This window comes from Babylonia areolata, chromosome 13 (assembly GCF_041734735.1).
Source record: "Babylonia areolata isolate BAREFJ2019XMU chromosome 13, ASM4173473v1, whole genome shotgun sequence".
Classification (NCBI taxonomy): Eukaryota; Metazoa; Mollusca; class Gastropoda; order Neogastropoda; family Buccinidae; genus Babylonia; species Babylonia areolata.
The window spans coordinates 33,184,581-33,192,080 of NC_134888.1; the positions used below are offsets into that span (position 1 = coordinate 33,184,581).

A 7,500-nucleotide genomic window follows, 5' to 3' on the forward strand; every position below is an offset into this window, starting at 1 on the left:
TTTTAACATAGAGTGCTGATCTTACACTTTATTCTGTGTGAGACAGGGAGCCAATGGAGACGTTGCAAAATAGGAGTGAAGTGCTCAGATCTTTTCTTTCTAAGGACGAGTCGGGTAGCAGAGTTTTGTATGCGCTGAAAGGGCTGAATGGATGACGCAGGCAAACCAGACAATAGGGACAGCTCTAAAATGAAGCTGCACGCAAGAAAAAAAATACACAAAAATGGGTGGCGCTGTAGTGTAGCGACGCGCTCTCCCTGACAGCGCCACCCCCCTTCCCCTAATCCCCCCACCCCACCCCCCCGCCCCACCCCCTTTTTTTTTTCCTGCCTGCAATTTTATTTGTTTTCTAGTCGAAGTGAATTTTTCTGCAGAATTTTACCAGGGACAACCCTTTTGTTGCCGTGGGTTCTTTTAAGTGCGCTAAATGCATGCCGCACACGAGACCTTGGTTTATCATCTCATCCAAATTACTAGCGCCCAGACCACCACTCAAGGCCTTATGGAGGAGGAGAAAATACTGGCGACTGCCGGTGTGATTCGAACCAGTGTGCTAAGATTCTCTCGCTTCCTATGCGGACACGTTATGTCTAGGCTAACACTCCACAATCAGTAAGCAAAACTTTATTACGCAGGGTTCCCACAGATACGTCTAGGCCATCAGTCCACTGAGTTGGGGGGCCAACGTGACACAGCTTGACGAATGTGTCAGTCACCAAGCACACACAGGACCACGACAACACAATGTGGGCTTTCCACAGTCCTTACCGGGAACCTGGGCCTTAACGGTGAGATCGTCCGAAGAAGAACCCCGCCCAACAAAGCTTTTTTAAACTGCACTTCCTGTGTCTTTGCTCGGTATTTTGTTCTTCCCTTCTGGGGCTAACTGACAAGTTAAGGCCATGGCAATAATGTGCTGTTTTGTTTTTTGTTTGTTTGTTTTTTCAATGAATCAATCGCTACAGTCTGTGCTCGTTAGAACACAGCTTCTTGTCTATTTTGTGGACAACGGGCAGGTTATGACCATACACATGACTACACACTGGATTAGTAACAGCACGTATACCTATCAGTCTGCGTGACTTGGCTAGTACCACTGGTAGCTGGTACAGCACAGTCGAGCTGGCATTTACAAGGTTTTCAGTTTTATATATGTAAATAAGTGTGTGTGTGTGTGTGTGTGTGTGTGTGTCGTAGTGATGACGTGTTTCTATAATACGTCACTTTCATTCACAAGCACTGAGGAAGGCAAACGCCGAAATATTTGCAGCTGGACAGTGTTGTTGTTTTTTGTTGTTTTTTTTATCACACACACACACACACACACACACACACACATATATATATATATATATATATATATATATATATATATATATATAAAACACAATAATGAGTGGTAACTCTCTCCATTTACAAGGTTTACAACTTAAAGTCACCGTTGCTTAAGTATGCTACCGATTCAACTAGCACAAAGGTAAATAAAAGGTATATATATATATATATATAGTGTGTGTGTGTGTGTGTGTGTGTGTGTGTGTGTGTGTGTGTGTGTGTGTGTGTGTGTGTGTGTGTGTGTGTGTGTGTGTGTGTGTGTGTGTGTGTGTGTACATCCTAATTAACGTCACACTAGAGAGGAACGATATCAAAGCTATGATGCCAAGCATCATTCCATTCCTGAAAACCTATTTTGCTCAAGAAAGGAAGAAAAAAAAGCTAGGTCACGGTGATTACTTTCCCTCAAGAAACGTGGTCCTTTCAGAGCGTGACATTCTATGATTTGTTGGGACTTCTTCCAGGTGAAATCGTTAAGCGAAAGCTCATGGAGTTGATCTCTTTGCTTTGACAAGCAGTCTCCGTGGAGAATGGCAGTTTTTTAACGATTCAAAAAAACTCAATTTGGGGAGATAGAGACGCTCGCAGGTGATGACTATTGCGATCCAGTAACGGGTAGTTACTCCAGAGAAGGTATCCCAGGTAAGGTAAGACTGGGAATCCAAGAATTACCTATGTTGAAATAGAGAATACACTAAACGTGTCATCGGGAAGTGTCAATGTTATTGTCCCTCATCATCTTGGCGTTGCGAACCATTGTGCCCGTTGGGTCCCTCACAATTTTGAACAATTAACTTCTTCTTTTTCTTCTTCTTCTTCGTTCGTGGGCTGCATCTTCTACGTTCACTCGTATTGTGAGTCAACTTTTGACCGCGTTGGGTTACGCTGCTGGTCAGGCATCTGCTTGGCAGATGTGGAGTAGCGTATATGGATTTGTCCGAACGCAGTGACGCTTCCTTGAGCTACTGAAACTGAAACTGAAACTCACTCGTATGCACACGAGTGGGCTTTTACGTCTATGATCGTTTTTACCCCGCCATGTAGGCAGCCATACTCCGTTTTCGGGGGGGTGCGAGCTTGGGTATGTTCTTGTTTCCATAATCCACCGAACGCTGACATGGATTACAGGATCTTTAACGTGCGTATTTGATCTTCTGCTTGCGAAAATACACGAAAAGGGTTCAGGCACAAGCAGGTCTGCGCATATGTTGACCCGGGAGATCGGAAAAATCACCACTCTTTACCCACCAGGCGCCGTTTCCCAGATTCGAACTCGGGACCCTCACATTGAAAGTCCAACGTTTTAACCACTCAGCTATTGCGCCCGTCGAATAATGAACGAAAGTAGGGAAGAGCTGATTGGATCACACACATGCTCCAAACATTGGCGGAGGAAAATCAACTTACGTTTGGGACATTGTGACTGGAGACGAAACGTTGGAATTTTCAGAATGATTTTGAGATAAAGCAGCAGTCTGTTGTGAGATACCTGTAAAATTTAAAAGACCGAGATCGGGAACTGCAGGACAACGAATAATGATGTTTGTTTGTTTGGTTGGTTGGGTTTTTTTTTTTCTTTTGTTTTTTTTAAATTCTGCCATGAAGCTACCACCACATCAGGACGGAAAGACGACGACCTCACACTGGTATGTCAGCCATGCACTGCCTTCCTAAAACTTTTAGTTTCAATTTCTCAAGGAGGCGTCACTGCGTTCGGACAAATCCATATACGCTACACCACATCTGCTATGCAGATGCCTAACCAGCAGCAGCATAACCCAACGCGCTTTGCCAAGCCTTGAGTGCATTTCATATGTATTTGTGCCCCTATCAGAGTGGATTTCTTCCACATAATTTTGCCAGACTACAACACTCGTGTGTGGGGGGTGGGGGGGGGGGGGGGGTGTGCGGGTGTGTGCTGATTATCTGGTTGCGGTTTTCCGCAATTTATCTTTATTCTTATCTTATCTGTCAATTATGATCAATGTGCAGTATAGCAGGCTATGTTTATAATTATATTCAAATAATGTTTCTTAATTCTTTCTGTTTTTACATTAAGAATACTAGTTATTACCTGCAGTGTGTGGATGTATGTATGAAACGGTATATGTGATATTTTTTACACTTGTATCTTCGTAATATTCGTAAAAGCTGTTGTTGACTTTTACAGTTAGGGTCCCCATGTTGTTTACTTGTCTATGTTGTGATAATGCACCTGACCAAATTTCTCCAGTTGGAGAGAATAAAGTTAGTCTTATCTTATCTTATCTTACTCTAGTTGCCGCAGGTTCTTCCTCAGTGCGCCAAGTGCGTGCTGCACACGGGACTCTCCGTTTATCGTTTCATCCGAATGGCTAGACGTTCAGTTTGATTTTCCAGTCAAACTTGGGAGAAAAGGCAAGAGCGGGATTCGAACCCAGACCCTAAAGGACCCACTGTATTCGCAGATGAGCGTCTTAACCATTCTGCCACCTTCCTCCTTCCCACAGGCGGACAGCGGTCCCACCACTGGGATATATATGTCTATGGGTCCCACCACTAGATGTATATGTCTATGGGTCCCACACTGAGATACATATGTCTATGGGTCCCACCACTGATATATATATACATATGTCTATGGGTCCCACCACTGGGATATATATATACATGTGTCTATGGGTCCAACCACTGACATATATATATATATATATATATATATATATATATGTCTATGGGTCCAACCACTGATATATATATATATATATATATATATATATATATATGTGTGTGTGTGTGTGTGTGTGTGTGTGTGTGTGCGTGTGTGTGTCTATGGGTCCCACACTGAGATATATATGTCTATGGGTCCCACACTGAGATATATATATATATATATATATATATCTATATCTATGGGTCCCACCACAGAAATATGTCTATGGGTCCCACACTGGAACCCGGGGTCACCTGTTGTATCATGACAATGCACGTGCACACACTGCAGCAGCAACACGACCTTTCGGCGGAAAAAAAATATATTGTACGGCTGGTCATCACAAACCCCCATAACACACAGTCAAGAGACGCCCAACATTTTACTGACAAACACTGGCATTTCACGTTGCCCACACTGGGTGGTATCAATATGTGGCACTACTGTTCCAGGTGGCCATCCCACCCCATTCCCCAACAACGTTTCTGGGTGGGTTTAATAATAATAATAATAATGATAGTATTTATATAGCGCTGAATCCTGTGCAGGGACAAATCTAACCGCTTTCACACCAGTCATTCACACGCGCACGTTTCCCCCCATAGGATTATATATTGATATCACCCCCCTAAGATGAGGTGTCGTTCGTAAATTAATTAATGTCACTACCCTGTCAGTCTTGGTTCGCGAATCCCTTTATCCTGGCTGTGCATAGAACTCTACGTTTGCTCTTTCCAATGCCTATTGACACGTGTGAAGAGTCACTGCGTTGTTCCGCGGTGCTGGAGTTCACTGAATGGGTTATCAACTGACGCTGACCTGACTGACTGACAAAATTCCTATCGTTCCTGCTGTGGTTGCGTGTTCCCTCCTCAATACATACTGCTGCTGATACGTGTGACAGCACTCCAAAGTAAAAAGACAATAAATTAAAGCAAGGAAGGAAGAAAGAAAGAAAGAAAGAAAGAACACTACTGCTGATTTATGAGGGCACTGATAGATAGACACATATTCATCTAGATAGATAAACAGATAGACAGATAGATAGATGGGAATCATTTCATGCCTGTGCCTTTTGATTATGTACCAGTGAGATGAACATGTGCTCAAGAAGAACAAGGCTGCTTCTACTACTACTACTACTGCTACTACTACAGCAACAGCAGCAACAGCAACTGACTACCACTACTACCACTACTACTGCTGCTGCTGCTATAATCAACCTAGTCTAATAATAATGATAATCATAATCACAATAGCGATCATAATAATCATAATGAGAACGGTAACCGTGATAAACAAATAAATGTTTCCTTAATGATAAAAGAAGAAAAAATGCACGCACGCACGCACGCACGCACGCACGCACACGCACACGCACACAGGGTGGGGACACGGATGTGGACAGGGTGAGAAACGGAGAGAGATGAAGAGAATGGGAAGATTAACTCACTCAGTACGGCCAGTACTCTCTTCTCCTCTACACAGACCCCTCGGATGTCCAGTGGGTGTCTCAATGACCCAACCTTTAGCTTCCGTCGTCAGAATTGTGGTATTCTTTGTCGACATTCACCTCTTCAGTATAAGAGCCTTCCGCTTGCAATATTTTGATGATGGTAACTGGGGTGAAATGCTGTTTACATCGTCTCTTTCGCCGTTCGTATGGAGAGAGTTAAAGAGAGATAGAGAGAAAGGGGGGGGGAGGGGGGCAGTCTGGGAAACAAGACAAAAATTTGTGCTTTTTTCCGAAGATAATAATTAACAATAATAATTCATAACTTTTCTATGGCGCGATATCCAGTACTAATGCTGCTCAAAGCGCCTTACATCATCGAGCCAGATATAAACATAACATAAAACATCACAACAGCTCAATCCAATGCGTTCATAGGATGAATTAAAAAAAAAAAAAAAAAAGCATGACCCACCAAACAATAAAAATATTAAGTAAATAATGCTTAGATTAAAAAAAATACATTCCTTAAAAACACACATTTTTTAGACACACATATACATGCGCGCACACACTCACACTCGCACACACACACACACACACATACAGAGGCACACACACACACACACACACACACACACACACACACGCCGCTATGAACATACTAATGGCGGAGTGACGCTGTGGACTGTTGAGCACTTGTATCAATTGACAACGTCGTCAGATGTCAGGGAACAGACGTGGTCTTGTTATCACGGCACTTCTGTTTTGCTGTGAGAGGGCCCTGTCGTTATTGCCAGCCCCTCAACCTGCGTTGACACGAAAGATTACACTACAGTGTGTGTGTGTGTGTGTGTGTGTGTGTGTGTGTTGTGTGTGTGTGTGTGTGTGTGTGTTGTGTGTGTGTGTGTGTGTTGTGTTGTGTTGTGTTGTTGTGTGTGTGTTGCGTTGTGTGTGTGAGCTAGAAGCTCCACGGAGTTAGATTTAAATATTTCGCTTTCACTACAGGAATGTGTTACACTATGGTAGAAAAAGTCCAATGGTCAAAATTTCAGTTTGAAGAAAAACACAAGGGTAACTCGGAGTTACATAAGAACATAAAGAAAATATATGGTTTCATGGGAAAACATTACCATAATGATTTTCATAAGAGGCAAATCATTTCTCTAATCTGCAGATGGAAAATGAATTGTTTTAGGACAAAATATGTGTGTGTGTTGCGGTGTGTGTGTGTGTGTGTGTGTGTGTGTGTGTGTGTGTGAAAATTACTGATTTAAGTTTTGTTTAAAAAACATTGGCGTGCGTGCGTGCGTTGCGTTGCGTTGCGTTGCGGTGCGTGCGTGCGTTGCGTTGCGTTGCGTTGCGGTGCGTTGCGTTGCGTTGCGTTGCGTTGCGTTGCGTTGCGTTGTGTTGTGTTGTGTTGACTGGCATGTCTTTTCAAGTATACTGTGCCTCGAACACATTCAAATATGGAAAGAAATTAATGCATTAAGTACATGTCTACAATCAATATAATATATGTGACAGTATCCAACAGGATGCCTTCCTTCCACAGCTCGTTCAATTCAATCCTACGCTGCACAGTCCTTTTTAACCCCTTGCCTGCTGATAACACATATATATGTACGATCGTCAGTGAAGGGATGTTACTCATCTAAGTTCTGGTAAATCATGCAGTCACTCCTACTTTAACTACACCGGCACAGGTCCGGCTTTATTCCAGTGTGACTTGACTTGACTTGACTTGACTTGACTTGACTTGACTTGACTTCATTTATTGTCATAAAATCCCGAAGGATTAATGGACAAGAACAAAGGGAACAAAGAAATAAACGGTCATCTAATACGCATGCACTGAAAAACATAGTTGGCGAGTGTTTTTTGACAGTCATCGCAGGTGAATAAATCACTGGGTTTTAGGATATTGTTTTGTATTTTTCTAGAGATCACATTTGGTTGATGATCATACTGCTGTATAGTTGTGATTAGATGGCTTCGCAAATTATGAAATAAGATACAC

At 42.7% G+C, this 7,500-nt stretch overlaps 1 protein-coding gene across 2 annotated transcripts in view; it reads right to left on the minus strand.

The window, feature by feature from the left end:
- The window catches only part of LOC143289219 (uncharacterized), a 53,970-nt gene that overhangs the window by 38,103 nt on the left and 8,367 nt on the right, over positions 1 to 7,500 (minus strand). Inside the window, exon 2 of one of the 2 annotated variants that reach the window (XM_076598174.1) lies at positions 6,146 to 6,289. The exons of the other annotated variant lie outside the window; for it this stretch is intronic. The gene's annotated coding sequence lies outside the window, so the exon portion shown is untranslated. The remainder of the gene's footprint in view (positions 1 to 6,145; positions 6,290 to 7,500) is intronic. 2 annotated transcript variants of the gene reach the window in all.